This window comes from Salmo salar, chromosome ssa26 (genome assembly GCF_905237065.1).
Source record: "Salmo salar chromosome ssa26, Ssal_v3.1, whole genome shotgun sequence".
Classification (NCBI taxonomy): domain Eukaryota; kingdom Metazoa; phylum Chordata; class Actinopteri; order Salmoniformes; family Salmonidae; genus Salmo; species Salmo salar.
The window spans coordinates 32,898,615-32,915,860 of NC_059467.1; positions in this window are offsets into that span (position 1 = coordinate 32,898,615).

The window sequence follows — 17,246 nt, forward strand, 5'->3', positions numbered from 1 at the left end:
AAACTGTTGAGTGTGAAAAACCCAGCAGCATTACAGTTCTTGACACAAACTGGTGCGCCTGACACCTACTACCATACCCCGTTCAAAAGCACTTCAATATTTTGTCTTGCCCATTCACCCTCCTAATGGCACTCATAGACAATCCATGTCTCAATTGTCCCAAGGCTTAAAAATCCTTCTTTAACCTGTCTCCTCCCGTTCATCTATAATGATTGACGTGGATTTAACAAGTGACATCAATAAGGGATCATAGCTTTCACCTGGATTCACCTGGTCAGTCTATGTCATGGAAAGAGCAGGTGTCCTTAATGTTTTGTGCACTCAGTGTATATCATCTGTTGTTCCCCCAAAATAAGAATTATACATATAGGCTAGCTGCGAGCAGCAATGACCCGGGCCCAAGCCTTTTTACCCTTTCTCAAATATTTCGCCCTTATTTAAGTCATCAAATTCAGCCACAACACCAACAATACCTCACTGTCTAGGGATGTCTATCTGAAAGCAGCAGTGTTGTGATTTGAACCTGGGCCGCCATGGGTTGGCATGAAGTTATTACAAGACGAAGGCACTAACCCATGCTGGCCTCAGGGTTGAGAACTATGGAAGAGCCTGTATGTATTAACTACAGGCTCTGGTCTTGACTCAATCTCTTGCTCTTACACCAATCTCATAATATAGAATAATATAATTTATGCCATTTATCAGATACTTTTATCTAAAGCAACTTACTGTCATGCGTGCCAAAAATGTTTTAAGGTAGTGGACAAGTGTACATTTAAGGAAAAAGTATACCGTATTGAGATGCGTAGCCAGCAGGGGGCTCCAACTAGCCTGGGACCAGTCTGTCATCTAACATCCCAGTCGTATACCAAAGATTTACCAGATGTATTGGGTCACCAATTTACACCATCCCTCCAAGTTTGGTCTCTGTAGGTCGAACTATTTAAGCACTATAGCTCTCTTAAAATTGCAATAATAATAATATGTCAGAATAATAATATCCTTAACAATAACACTAACTGTAAGTTGCTCTGGATAAGAGCATCTGTTACATGACTAATATATATAATAATAAGAGTTTTCCGGCCCGATTCAGGGCTTGGACCCCTAATTATGCACCACATGTACAATTCCAACGGGGTGCAGCATAGGCACTGGCAGTGTAACTGACCCATCCCAGGCAGTGTCCGGTCCTTGCGCCCATATATCCCTGAGTCCATATGTCTGTGTTGCGTCGTCACTATTTGATCATGCTAGAAAAGACGGAAGAGCATCACTTTCTAACCTTTAACCTTTCCTATAACCTTATCCCTAACCATCACCTTTTCATTTAAACTGATAGCAACTAACTCCTGGATATTGATGAAAGTGCCTTGGTTGTCCCTTGTGGCATGGCCATCTAGAGACTGCTGAGAGGGTTGGTCTATGAGTAGAAGGTGAGGACGCTCTTGTGGTTGCCTCTGATCAACATGGTGGGAGGGAGGTTCTTGGTGAGGATGTCCAACCAGGCCATGTAGAGGTGGTCAGAGACTGAGCCTAGACGGGCGATGGGCATACTCCTGCAAAGTGGGAAGTACAGTATTAAACCTAAGTTATCTAAACAGTTGGCTATTAGCAGCAGGGTCACCACTATATGGCCGTGGGTGTCTCAGGGGGATTTCACACATGCGTCTAATACACAGTTGAAACAGGACAGATATAAGCACCAACCCAACCAAATGATTATTATTGTTGTTATTATTATTGTTATATCCCTCAGTTAGCTTCATAGTTCTGTGACACATTGGACTATCATATTTCTGTATTTTTTACAGAGAGATTGATAGATGATGATATGACTCTTGTTGGTGTCTCTAATAATTAGGGCCTAGAGTTTTTCCTGAACACATGGTGACCTGACCAGGAAAAAGTCTACAGTATATTGTACTTACACTATGATGAGGTTGGCGGCTCGGGAGTTCTCCTGCAGTAGTTCATTCAGCCTGACCTGGAGGTTGGTCTGGAGGGGAGAGGACACAAAGTGGTGGTGGGTCACATGGTTGGTATGACAACCATGTAAGGCTTCAGTGAAAACACAGCTGTCTACTTCTGTTGCTACTGCATCATGGGACTGTTGGATTCTATTGTCCAGATTAATACATTACATTCTACTACAAGAAGATAGAGTTGAACACAGTGCTTGACTTGGACTGAAAAAGGTTCCGGTACTCATTTCTGGTGCAGGGACTGTCTTCCCTGTGGCTCAGTTGGTAGAGCATGGTGTGTGCAACGCCAGGGTTGTGGGTTCGATTCAGTACAAATTAAAAAAATAAAAAAATAAAAGAAATGCATGAAATGGTATGAAATGTATGCATTCACTACTGTAAGTCGCTCTGGATAAGAGCGTCTGCTAAATGACTAAAATGTAAAAAATGTATATTTAGGTGCAGGAGTTCCACAATACTTTGGAGCTAATATTCTATAAGAAGAAAAGGAGCTCAAGCAATGGAACATTTGAGGTGCTGGTACTCAGCCCCGGTGAGCTGCCCAAGTCAAGCACTGGCTGAGCATGTTCATTCATGTTGTACTGCAATGAGCACAGTAAGTGGTTGTTAATCAGTTATTGGTCTCTGTGGTGAGCACTGAGCAGTGGTCTGTCTCTACAAGTCTCTATGGTGAGCAGTCACTTGTCTGTCTCTAGACACCACCTTTTCCTCGAAGGTGTCCAGCTCGGCGTCAGAGATCTTCCAGGAGTTGTCTTTCCTCAGAGCCTCGGCCAAAGTGGTGCTCTTTGACCCCTCGTGAAGACGGAATGGCTCGATCATGTCCTCAAACATCTTCCAGCTGGGGGACGAACACAGACAGGAGTTATCAGGATTAATCAGGTATTAATCACTGATCCTATGACTTCAGATATCAGGAATATTATATTTTACTTGTGTATGTTATCATTCATCTTGGCACCCAGAATGAAATCGGCTACTTTGACAGCAGAGATGGACCAGTTTGAAGCTGGGGATGATTAGCCATGATGTATTCATTCATGTGAGTTGTCTTTTCTTGTGTAAATACTGAATGAGACAGTTGTGCGTCTGTTTTACATAGTCATTAACTATCTCACTATAATAGAGCCTTTATCCATTTCCTGACTGGTGTTGCTTTTGGCTGACTGCTGATCACATCCCTGACGTGTGGTTGGTCAGCTGAGAGTGACCTCACGGCTACAGTACAGAATGTCTGGAATCTCTCCCACCACAGCATGTGAGCGACAGTGTTTGTGTGTGTGTGTGTGTGTGAGCAATCACATCTCCCCAAGGTTGTCTCTCTGTGTGTGTGTGTGTGTGTGTGTGTGTGTGTGTGTGTGTGTGTGTGTGTGTGTGTGTGGTATTACCTGTTAGAGTTGGGGTTTTGGGTGATGTCGTCGATGACGTGGATGTCTGCATATTTGATCCTGAACTTCTCCAGCAGAGACTTCATCCTATAAACACAGACACACAGAGAGTCACACACTGATCACCACTGCTATGTGCTGCGATATAACATGTCTTATTTCCAAAGATGTGCTTGTTTAGCCAGTCTGTTTCTGCTCTCTTGCCAACTCCTTATGGAATTGTAATGTGTGGCATGACCATGGCAGCAATGGATTAGTGACAAGTACAAACAGATCTGGGACCAGGCTAGTGGTTGTTGATGATTAGACTGTATTACGGATCTTCCTCTGTTCATAAATGATTGAAATTGATCATATGTACTCATGTCTGTCCTGCTCGACGCGTCCCGGCTGGCCAGCGATGAAGATCCTCATCTTACAGTCCTTGAACTTCTTACGGGTGGTCAGGATGTAGGGCAGCAGTAGGGTTAGACCTGACACACAGACACACAGACAGAGAGAGAGAGACCGTGAGAGAGAGAGAGACCATGAGCGAGAGAGAGACAGTGAGAGAGACAGAGTGTGTGTGAGAGTAAGAGAGAGAGAGAGCCAGTGAGAGAGACAGTGAGTGAGAGAGATACAGACAGACAGACAGACATAAAGTGTGAGAGAGACAGACAGACAGACAGACAGACAGACAGACAGACAGACAGACAGACAGACAGAAAGTGTGAGAGAGAGACAGACAGACAGACATAAAGTGTGTGAGAGAGAGAGAGATAGACAGACATAAAGTGTGTGAGAGAGAGACAGATAGACAGAGAGACAGGCAGAGAAAGAGAGCGTGAGGGAGGGAGGTAGGTAGCTATTTCATTCTATAAGCCTATTATGTGAAGAGAGTGATATAGACATGCTGTGGTCTATAATGAAGAGTGATATAGACATGCTGTGGTCTATAATGAAGAGTGAAATAGACATGCTGTGGTCTATAATGAAGAGAGTGATATAGACATGCTGTGGTCTATAATGAAGAGTGATATAGACATGCTGTGGTCTATAATGAAGAGAGTGATATAGACATGCTGTGGTCTATAATGAAGAGTGATATAGACATGCTGTGGTCTATAATGAAGAGTGATATAGACATGCTGTGGTCTATAAAGAAGAGTGATATAGACATGCTGTGGTCTATAATGAAGAGTGATATAGACATGCTGTGGTCTATAATGAAGAGTGATATAGACATGCTGTGGTCTATAATGAAGAGTGATATAGACATGCTGTGGTCTATAATGAAGAGAGTGATATAGACATGCTGTGGTCTATAATGAGGAGTGATATAGACATGCTGTGGTCTATAATGAAGAGAGTGATATAGACATGCTGTGGTCTATAATGAAGAGTGATATAGACATGCTGTGGTCTATAATGAAGAGTGATATAGACATGCTGTGGTCTATAATGAAGAGAGTGATATAGACATGCTGTGGTCTATAATGAAGAGAGTTATATAGACATGCTGTGGTCTATAATGAATAATGATATAGACATGCTGTGGTCTATAATGAAGAGAGTGATATAGACATGCTGGGGTCTATAATGAAGAGTGATATAGACATGCTGTAGTCTATGATGAAGAGAGTGATATAGACATGCTGTGGTCTATAATGAAGAGAGTGATATAGACATGCTGTGGTCTATAATGAAGAATGATATAGATATGCTGTGGTCTATAATGAAGAGTGATATAGATATGCTGTGGTCTATAATGAAGAATGATATAGACATGCTGTGGTCTATAATGAAGAGTGATATAGACATGATGTGGTCTATAATGAAGAGAGTGATATAGACATGCTGTGGTCTATAATGAAGAGAGTGATATAGACATGCTGTGGTCTATAATGAAGAGTGATATAGACATGCTGTGGTCTATAATGAAGAGTGATATAGACATGCTGTGGTCTATAATGAAGATTGATATAGACATGCTGTGGTCTATAATGAAGAGTGATATAGACATGCTGTGGTCTATAATGAAGAGAGTGATATAGACATGATGTGGTCTATAATGAAGAGAGTGATATAGACATGCTGTGGTCTATAATGAAGAGAGTGATATAGACATGATGTGGTCTATAATGAAAATAGTGATATAGACATGCTGTGGTCTATAATGAAGAGAGTGATATAGACATGCTGTGGTCTATAATGAAGAGAGTGATATAAACATGCTGTGGTCTACAATGAAGAGAGTGACTTAGACATGCTGTGGTCTATAATGAAGATTGATATAGACATGCTGTGGCCTATAATGAAGAGAGTGATATAGACATGCGGTGGTCTATAATGAATAGAGTGATATAGACATGCTGTGGTCTATAATGAAGAGTTATATAGACATGCTGTGGTCTATAATGAAGAGTGATATAGACATGCTGTGGTCTATAATGAAGAGAGTGATATAGACATGCTGTGGTCTATAATGAAGAGTGATATAGACATGCTGTGGTCTATAATGAAGAGTGATATAGACATGCTGTGGTCTATAATGAAGAGTGATATAGACATGCTGTGGTCTATAATGAAGAGTGATATAGACATGCTGTGGTCTATAATGAAGAGTGATATAGACATGCTGTGGTCTATAATGAAGAGAGTGATATAGACATGCTGTGGTCTATAATGAAGAGTGATATAGACATGCTGTGGTCTATAATGAAGAGTGATATAGACATGCTGTGGTCTATAATGAAGAGTGATATAGACATGCTGTGGTCTATAATGAAGAGTGATATAGACATGCTGTGGTCTATAATGAAGAGTGATATAGACATGCTGTGGTCTATAATGAAGAGTGATATAGACATGCTGTGGTCTATAATGAAGAGAGTGATATAGACATGCTGTGGTCTATAATGAGGAGTGATATAGACATGCTGTGGTCTATAATGAAGAGAGTGATATAGACATGCTGTGGTCTATAATGAAGAGTGATATAGACATGCTGTGGTCTATAATGAAGAGTGATATAGACATGCTGTGGTCTATAATGAAGAGAGTGATATAGACATGCTGTGGTCTATAATGAAGAGAGTTATATAGACATGCTGTGGTCTATAATGAATAATGATATAGACGTGCTGTGGTCTATAATGAAGAGAGTGATATAGACATGCTGTGGTCTATAATGAAGAGTGATATAGACATGCTGTAGTCTATGATGAAGAGAGTGATATAGACATGCTGTGGTCTATAATGAAGAGTGATATAGACATGCTGTGGTCTATAATGAAGAGTGATATAGACATGCTGTGGTCTATAATGAAGAGTGATATAGACATGCTGTGGTCTATAATGAAGAGTGATATAGACATGCTGTGGTCTATAATGAAGAGAGTGATATAGACATGATGTGGTCTATAATGAAGAGAGTGATATAGACATGCTGTGGTCTATAATGAAGAGAGTGATATAGACACGCTGTGGTCTATAATGAAGAGTGATATAGACACGCTGTGGTCTATAATGAAGAGAGTGATATAGACATGTTGTGGTCTATAATGAAGATTGATATAGACATGCTGTGGTCTATAATGAAGAGAGTGATATAGACATGCTGTGGTCTATAATGAAGAGAGTGATATAGACATGATGTGGTCTATAATGAAGAGAGTGATATAGACATGCTGTGGTCTATAATGAAGAGAGTGATATAGACATGATGTGGTCTATAATGAAAATAGTGATATAGACATGCTGTGGTCTATAATGAAGAGAGTGATATAGACATGCTGTGGTCTATAATGAAGAGAGTGATATAAACATGCTGTGGTCTACAATGAAGAGAGTGACTTAGACATGCTGTGGTCTATAATGAAGATTGATATAGACATGCTGTGGCCTATAATGAAGAGAGGGATATAGACATGCGGTGGTCTATAATGAATAGAGTGATATAGACATGCTGTGGTCTATAATGAAGAGTTATATAGACATGCTGTGGTCTATAATGAAGAGTGATATAGACATGCTGTGGTCTATAATGAAGAGAGTGATATAGACATGCTGGGGTCTATAATGAAGAGTGATATAGACATGCTGGGGTCTATATTGAAGAGTGATATAGACATGCTGTGGTCTACAATGAAGAGTGATATGGACATGCTGTGGTCTATAATGAAGAGTGATATAGACATGCTGTGGTCTATAATGAAGAGAGTGATATAGACATGCTGTGGTCTATAATGAAGAGTGATATAGACATGCTGTTGTCTAAAATGAAGAGTGATATAGACATGCTGGGGTCTATAATGAAGAGTGATATAGACATGCTGTGGCCTATAATGAAGAGTGATATAGACATGCTGTGGTCTATAATGAAGAGAGTGATATAGACATGATGTGGTCTATAATGAAGAGTGATATAGACATGCTGTGGTCTATGATGAAGATTGATATAGACATGCTGGGGTCTATAATGAATAGTGATATAGACATGCTGTGGTCTATAATGAAGAGTGATATAGACATGCTGTTGTCTATAATGAAGAGTGATATAGACATGCTGTGGTCTATAATGAAGAGTGATATAGACATGCTTTGGTCTATAATGAAGAGTGATATAGACATGCTGTTGTCTATAATGAAGAGTGATATAGACATGCTGTGGTCTATAATGAAGAGTGATATAGACATGCTGTGGTCTATAATGAAGAGAGTGATATAGACATGCTGTGGTCTATAATGACGAGTGATATAGACATGCTGGGGTCTATAATGAAGAGAGTGATATAGACATGCTGTGGTCTATAATGAAGAGTGATATAGACATGCTGTGGTCTATAATGAAGAGTGATATAGACATGCTGTGGCCTATAATGAAGAGTGATATAGACATGCTGGGGTCTATAATGAAGAGTGATATAGACATGCTGTGGTCTATAATGAAGAGTGATATAGACATGCTGTGGTCTATAATGAAGAGTGATATAGACATGCTGGGGTCTATAATGAAGAGTGATATAGACATGATGTGGTCTATAATGAAGAGTGATATAGACATGCTGTGGTCTATAATGAAGAGAGTGATATAGACATGCTGGGGTCTATAATGAAGAGTGATATAGACATGCTGTGGTCTATAATGAAGAGTGATATAGACATGCTGTGGTCTATAATGAAGAGTGATATAGACATGCTGGGGTCTATAATGAAGAGTGATATAGACATGATGTGGTCTATAATGAAGAGTGATATAGACATGCTGTGGTCTATAATGAAGAGAGTGATATAGACATGCTGGGGTCTATAATGAATAGTGATATAGACATGCTGTGGTCTATAATGAAGAGTGATATAGACATGATGTGGTCTATAATGAAGAGAGTGATATAGACATGCTGGGGTCTATAATGAAGAGTGATATAGACATGCTGTGGTCTATAATGAAGAGAGTGATATAGACATGCTGTGGTCTATAATGAAGAGTGATATAGACATGCTGTGGTCTATAATGAAGAGTGATATAGACATGCTGTGGTCTATAATGAAGAGAGTGATATAGACATGCTGGGGTCTATAATGAAGAGTGATATAGACATGCTGTGGTCTATAATGAAGAGTGATATAGACATGCTGTGGTCTATAATGAAGAGTGATATAGACATGCTGGGGTCTATAATGTGTCACCGTTGTGTGATGTGTAAAGAGAGGTCCCCTACCTCCGTCATCAAACATCCACCAGACGTCGATGGTTCCTTTGCCCTGTTTCCTCTGGAACTGAGTGCTGGTGGACACCAGCCTTTCATTCACCACCACTACTTGGGGAGACTGGGGGGTCGTCACTGATGCTGGGGGAGGGGGGAGAGAAAAGAAAAGAGAACACATTAGCAATGTGTTTAATAATACAGTAATAGTCATTTACAACCAAGTATGCTCAGTTCCTATGATCATTTCATCCATCTCTCTGTGCCTCTCTATCTTTTTCTCTCTCTCTCTGTCTCCCTCTCTTATCTCTCTTTCTCTCTGTATGTCTCTTATCTCTCCCTCTCTTTTCCACTCCCTCTGTGTGTGTGTGTGTGTGTGTGTGTGTGTGTGTGTGTGTGTGTGTGTGTGTGTGTGTGTGTGTGTGTGTGTGTGTGTGTGTGTCTGACAGAAACAGAAGTGTGACAGGGAGATGCAGAGGCTGCCAGGTTGTGATGTCTGTAACAGCAATAGGTCTAAATGCTCCACGGCTGAAGAACTGTACTCTGTGTTCCAGAGGCCAGAAGGACAGTGAGTGTGTTATTGGATTACACCTTTAGAGAGAACAGCTGATTAGATTGTATTGTGATTGTGACAGGACGGTTCCCTCTCTGTGTGTCTGTCTGTGTCTGTGTGTGCATATGTGTGTGCGTCTGCGTGTGCGTCTGTGTGTGTGTGCGTCTGTGTGTGCGTCTGTGTGTGTGTGTCTGCGTGTGTGTCTGTGTGTGTGTGTGTGTCTGCGTGTGTGTGTATGTTGGTGCACCCCCTTGTGTGTGTGTGTGTGTGTGTGGGTGTGTGTGTGATCTGGTACCTCTCGAAGTGAGGCCTTGTGTAGATAACTTCCGTGACTTCCTGAAGATGGATTTCCCCTTATTCTCCTCAGCCAGCTCTTCTTTCTCCAGATCCTTCTGCTCCTGGGCCTCTCTCTCCATTTCCTCTGGAGGGCGGTAGAGAGACACGTTACAACAGGGTTCTACTCATCATTAGTGCACATCGTAGCCAGAGCAAAACATTTTGGATTGGAAAACCAAAATGAAGTTTAGCTCATCCCTCCTTGTTTCAGTCCATTTTCTCCTGGGTTGTCCCATTTGAATACGACCAATCACATTAGACCACTGTGTCCCAAACCTCTCCTGGGGGACCACCACAGAGTTTAAAAAATATATATAATATAATTATAATTAATTTAACCTTTATTTAACTAGGCAAGTCAGTTAAGAACAAATTCTTATTTATAAAGACGACCTACACCGGCAAAACCCAGATAACACTGAGCCAATTGTGCGCCGCCCTATGGGAATCCCAATCACGGCCGGTTGTGATACAGCCTGGATTCGAACCCGGGTGTCTGTAGTGACGCCTTAGACCGCTGCGCCACTCGGTAGCCCACATGGTTGTTCTAACCCTGCACTAACACATCCATCAACTAATCCTCAAGCCCTGGAGTGGTTGAATAAGGTGTGTTAGTGCTGGGCTGGAACTAAAGCCAGCAAACCCTGTATCTCTCCAGGACAGGAGTAACTACTAGATTAGTGTATCTATGACTCCTGGGGAGTGTCTCAAATGGCACTCTATTCCCTATATAGTGCACTACTTCTGACTAGGGCCCATAGCCCTGCAGTGGCTCTGTTGGTAACAGCTTATTCAGTAGATGTTATTGCTAGGAGCTGATTAGATATGACCTTCATCTACTGCCTCTGATCTATGGACCAAAGAGCTCTCCTTATCAACTTGATCACTGTTGTCAATGTTATCAATAGTCATTGTATGATTGGGGTTGTTATATGGAAACAGCCACACAACAAACCATGAGGAGATGACTTGTGGTGTTTTTCTGACAAAGTGGGTGTACTTTAACCAGTACTAAATCTATATAACAGCTCTATTTATATCACAGGCCCCGAGGCTGGAGTATTCTGACTGCTTCTGTTTAATACATTGGTGTGTATGTGTGTGCGTGTGTGTGTGTGTGTGTGTGTGTGTGTGTGTGTGTGTGTGTGTGTGTGTGTGTGTGTGTGTGTGTGTGTGTGTGTGTGTGTGTGTGTGTGTGTGTGTGTGTGTGTGTGCGTGCGTGCGTGCGTGCGTGCGTACTCACCCTGAGCCTTTATGATGTGTGAGATGTCCAGTCCCTGGTTCATCCTTAGTACCACGGTTCCATACTCAAAGTCAAATGCATCGCTAAAAACACACACCCGGCACAGGACACACACTTTAATAACACACAGTTAGCACTTATCTTGGTTTATTTTGTGTGTGTGTTTACACTGAATACACCAACCATTAGGAACACCTTCCTAACATTGAATTGCACCTCCCTCCCCCCCTTTGTCCTCAGAACAGCCTCAATTCATTGGGACATGGACGCTACAAGGGGTTGAAAGTGTTCCACAGGGATGCTGGTACGTGTTTACTCCAATGCTTTCCACAGTTGTGTCAAGTTGGCTGGATGTCCTTTGGGTGGTGGACCATTCTTGATACACATGGGAAACTGTTGAGTGTTAAAAACCCAGCAGCGTTGCAGTTCTTGACACAAACCGGTGCACCTGACACCTACTACCATACCCCGTTCAAAGGCACTTAAAAGTTTTGTCTTGACCGTTCTCCCTCTGAATGGCACTCATACACAATCAATGTCTGAATTGTATCAAGGCTTAAAAATCCTTCTTTATCCTGTCTCCTCCCCTTCATCTACACTGATTGAAGTGGATTTAACAAGTGACATCAATAAGGGATCATAGCTTTCACCTGGATTCACCTGGTCAGTCTATGTCATGGAAAGAGCAGGTGTTCCACTCAGTGTATGAGTGTGACTTACTGCAGTATTCCTACATAGCTCTGTACACCGGCTGTGTCTGCTGTCCTCCAGTCCTTCTTGAAGCCCATCATCAGAATGTTGGGTTTCAGACGACCCAGACCTGATGCCTAGAACAGAGAGGGACAACAGGTTATAGCACACAGGCTGATCCTGAAAGACTTACACTACCTGCATTCACGCAGACCTGGGACAAAACATGGAAAATACTTATAGCTTTCCTGCCTGGTACAATAAAACCAATGAAATAATCTCCAAACTGCAAACTTCACCCACCCTGCATGCTGGTCAACTTAAATCAAGGTCGCATTTGGAAGTATTTGACATGATATGTATTTGACTCCAAGACCGCATCCCACTCAGAAAGGTTTGAAACCTTCTTCCAAAAAAATTAAGTGTTTCCACTTTCCAGCAATCACAGTCTTTTAATAATGAAAAGTACATTCCAAAACACAGAAGTTGAGAATAGCCTAGTAAACCATACTATAAAGTTCTTAGTTTCACAGCCTGATTAACCTCCCTGATCTCTGAAGAGGTACATTGCCTTGGAAAGTATTCCGACCCCTTGACTTTTTCCACATTTTGTTACATTACAGCCTTATTATAAAATGGATTAAATAAATATAAAATCCTCAGCAATCTACACAGAATTCCCCATAATGACAGAGTGAAAACAGGTTTTTAGAAACATTTGCGAATGTATAAAATGTAAAAAACAGAAATTCCTTATTTACATAAGTATTCAGACCCTTTGCTATGAGACTCGAAATTGAGCTCAGGTGCATCCTGTTTCCATTGATCATCCGTGAGATGTTTCTACAACTTGATTGGAGTCCACCTGTGGTAAATTCAATTGATTGGACATGATTTGGAAAGGCACGCACCTGTCTATATAAGGTACCACAGTTGACAGCGCATGTCAGAGCAAAAACCAAGCCATGAGGTCGAAGGAATTGTCCGTAGAGCTCTGAGACAGGATTGTGTCGAGGCAGAGATCTGGGGAAGGGTACCAAAACATTTCTGCAGCATTAAAGTTCCCCAAGAAAACAGTGGCCTCCATCATTTTTAAATGGAAGTAGTTTGGAACCACCAACACTCTTCCTAGAGCTGTCCGCCCGGCCAAACTGATCAATCGGGGAGAAGGGCCTTGGTCAGGGAGGTTACCAAGAACCCGATGGTCACTCTGCCAGAGCTCTAGAGTTCCTCTGTGGAGATGGGAGAACCTTCCAGAAGGACAACCATCTCTGTAGCTCTCCACCAATCAGGCCTTTATAGTAGAGTGGCCAGACGGAAGTCACTCCTCAGTAAAAGGCTCATGACAGCCCGCTTGGAGTTTGCCAAAAGGCACCTAAAAACTCTCAGAGATTGAGAAACAAGATTCTCTGATCTGATGAAACCAAGATTGAAGTCTTTGGCCTGAATGCCAAGCGTCACGTCTGGAGGGAACCTGGCATAGTGGTGGCAGCATCATGTGGGGGGATGTTTTTTCAGTGGCAGGGACTGGGAGACTGGTCAGGATTGAGGGAAAGATAAACGGAGCAAAGTACAGAGAGATCCTTGATGAAAACCTGCTCCAGAGCGCTCATGACCTCAGACTGTGGTGAAGGTTCACCTTCCAATAGGAAAAAGACCCTAAGCACACAGCCAAGACAATGCAGGAATGGTTTCGAGACAAGTCTCTGAATGTCCTTGAGTGGCCCAGCCAGGGCCCGGACTTGAACCCAATTGAACATCTCTGGAGAGATCTGAAAATAGCTGTGCAGCAACGCTCCCCATCCAACCTGACAGAGTTTGAGAGGATCTGCAGAGAAGAATGGGAGAAACTCCCCTAATACAGATGTGCCAAGCTTGTAGCGTCATACCCAAGAAGACTCGAGGCTGTAATCGCTGCCAAAGGTGCTTCAACAAAGTACTGAGTAAAGGGTCTGAATACTTATCTAAATGTAATATTTCAGTTTATTTTTAATAAATTAGCAAACATTTCTAAAAACCTGTTTTTGCTTTGTTATTATTGGGTATTGTGTCTAGATTGATGAGGGGAAAAAACAATTTAATCCATTTTAGAATAAGGCTGTAACGTAACTAAATGTGGAAATAGTCAAGGGGTCTGAATACTTTCTGAAGGCACTGTATTTGTCTGCAGGATCTCATTCACCATTGTGTTAATCACTGATAGACTATAGTTCTCTTTAATCTGGCTTCTCTTTAAAGCTAGCACTCCTCTTGACCACCCACACCACGCAACACAGTCTTATCTCTGTTCCAATGTGTTAAAGACAACCATAAATGGACCATAACTCTATCTTCTCCTCTCCCTCCCTCATTAACTAAGACACCAGTTCTCTCTGGACTGAGCTGGGCTGGACTGAAAGGAGGGAGAAAAGCTGTAGTCAAGACTGGGCTACGCTGCTACGCTGCTCTTGTTTCTTATGCTTTAGCACTCATCTCAGCTAGCATAGCCTGTTGTGGCTTACATGTGAAAATGAAGTAGCTTTCATCCCAAAATGTTAGACAACCAACCTAACCTGTCCTTTAGTCTAGTTAACTTTGAACCATGACATGTTATTGTCATGGTAACAGCTGAATATACATATTATATAGAAAACAGTTTTAACCTCAAAGTAGAAGTTTAACATTATCAGATAAAATATTGAATTTGGCGTTTACTGTTATAGCCCATAGAAATGCATTGAATAACACATTTATAAATGTCAAAAAATAAAAAAAATCATAAGGAATAAGGTTTTGAATTGTCTGTCCTATATCTAGGAGATATTAGAAATATCGTAATTTTTTTTTACACATATTTAACTCCATGCTTCTATCCGTTTGTATGGGTTACCTTCAGACGAGTCCCGTGACACTTGTGCGAGTCGTAGAGCAAAACTGAGAACACCATCGTGTTTGTGAGAGTCTCCCCTTTCCATAGAAGTTTCCATAGTTTGTAGGCTCTTCGGACCCTACAGACTTTTTCATGAGAAGACTGATTTTCGGGATGTCTCATGGTCTGACAAAGACAGCTGTAGCTCGGCCACCTTCCACCGCAGATGCGGAAGGGTGACAGGCCTGCGGTGGATTGAGATGCAGCCCATGCAGAAACTGATATCTCTAGCTTAAACTGACGGATTTTGATGGGGATTTTTTTATTATATTGCTTAGATTGATGCACATGTGTCAATAGACTCTTAAGGATTAACCATTAGGCTTGATATCTCCATAAATTGATTTATTGTACTCATGTAAGAGGCAATAATAAAAGCAGTATAGAAAGCCCCATATATGTGTATGGGAGACAATTCTACGCTGATATGTGTATCTATTAGAGGTGATTATATGTCCAGGTAGTAGATGTGGAGGTGTACCTGTAGGAGGATCTCAGTTCCCTGTCTGAAGGAGTCACAGGCCACTGCAGCGTAGAAGGCTTTTCTCTTCTTCTTATTCAGCCACATCTGGTTCTTCTCCATTCCAGCATTCACATCTGTCAATGTCTCTGTCCTGGGGCCCTGGGGAGAGATAGGAAGGGATATTATGTTATCTCATAGCGCTGTGTGTGTGAAGGAGGAATTGAAGGATGAAGAACTTGGTGACTTTAATAAAATGTCTGTCCTCTTACCACAAAGACTTCACATGTGAGACAGAGTCCATAGTTCTTAGTGAAACAGTGAGCCAGGTCCAGGAGGGCCGGTCTGTTTTTCGGTGCTCCTGTCAGCACCATACACTGAGGTCTGAGGAGGGGGGATAACAGTCAGTTAGCTAAATCACATTATCATTAGTCTTCTTAACATTCTACACTTTCAGGTTAGAATGCAGAGCAGTATTGTACCTGCCCTTCTTTTAATTTCACCTCTAACCATGAACAGAGTAGGTTTTCCTCCACTTGCCATCCATCAGCATAGTGAGAGGTATAATACCAGTGGCTTCTGTTGGCTCTTACCTGAAGTTCTTAACATGGTCCTCTACTCCGGTCAGTGACAGAGCGTTGTTGACCGCGCTGACAAACGTCACGGCCTGAGTGGACGAGCCCCAGTTCACATCTGAGGACAACAGAACACACTGATGTTAACACTGAACTTAGAGATGCTATGTATGTCATATGTAGGAGCTATGTACATCTTATGCCATCCCTATGTACTCATTCCTTTCATAGTATTACTTTTGGCCAGCCCAGGCCTCCCATGTGGTAATGTACACTGGTTCTTTGTGTGTGACTGGTTCATATGTATTCTAATGTCAGCTTGATGCAAATCAATGTCTGTGTCTCACTTGGCTTCTTGACAGTGACGTAGACATAGAGGAAGATCTCGATTGCGTAGGTGAGGAGAGCAGCCCACCAGTTAATGACAAACATCACACCACAGCAGAGCACCGCTCCAAACAGAGACAGCCACATGTTGTAGTACCTGTACGCTGGCCTCCAGCCTACACAGGGGAGAGATCACAGGAGACAACAGTTAGAGAGTTAGAGAGAGAGAGAGAGAGAGAGAGTGAGAGAGAGAGAGAGAGAGAGAGAGAGAGAGAGATTTAGAGAGAGAGAGAGAGAGAGAGTGAGAGAGAGAGAGAGAGAGAGAGTGAGAGAGAGAGAGAGAGAGAGAGAGAGATTTAGAGAGAGAGAGAGAGAGATTTAGAGAGAGAGAGAGAGTACCTGGGGACTTAGCGTATGAAGCGTGGAAGCAGGAGAAGTTGATGAGGGCGTACGATGCCAGGAAGAAGTTGGAGATGATGGGAGCGATGACGTTCAGATCGGCTACACACACACACACACACACACACACACACACACAGAGAGAGAGAGAGAGAGACACACAACAAAGATTCACTTGAGTTGTTTGTGACATTACCAATATTAAACTAATTGGCGACTGTGGTTTATCTTAAATGTGTGTAGTGACCTCACTCACCGATGATTATGAAGGCGACAGCGATGATGAAGGTCAGAACGTAGCCTCTGATTGGCTCATTGTTCTTGCCGTGTCCCTTGGCGAAGAACTTCAGTGCGGTGTAGATGTTGTCTTTACACAGAGCCTGAGAGGAGGAGTAGGAGGAAGAGAAGGAGGAAGAAGAGGAAGAGGGGGGGCGAGATGTTGAGAAGGAACAGGAAGAGAAGGGTGGATGAAGAAGAGAAGGATGAAGAGGTAGGGGAGGAGGGAGAGGTCGAGGAGGGAGGAGTGGGAGTTAGCTGATTGTAACATAGTTTGACAGTTGTTGTCATCTGGCTAGAAGGAACATGAAAAAGAGAACCGCCGGTCACAAGGTGGGGCTCTGTTTCACTCATCATAGACCTTGTAGTAGTACCTGGAACCCGCAGAGCTGATGAATGAGGATCAAGTGAGCAGACAGGTG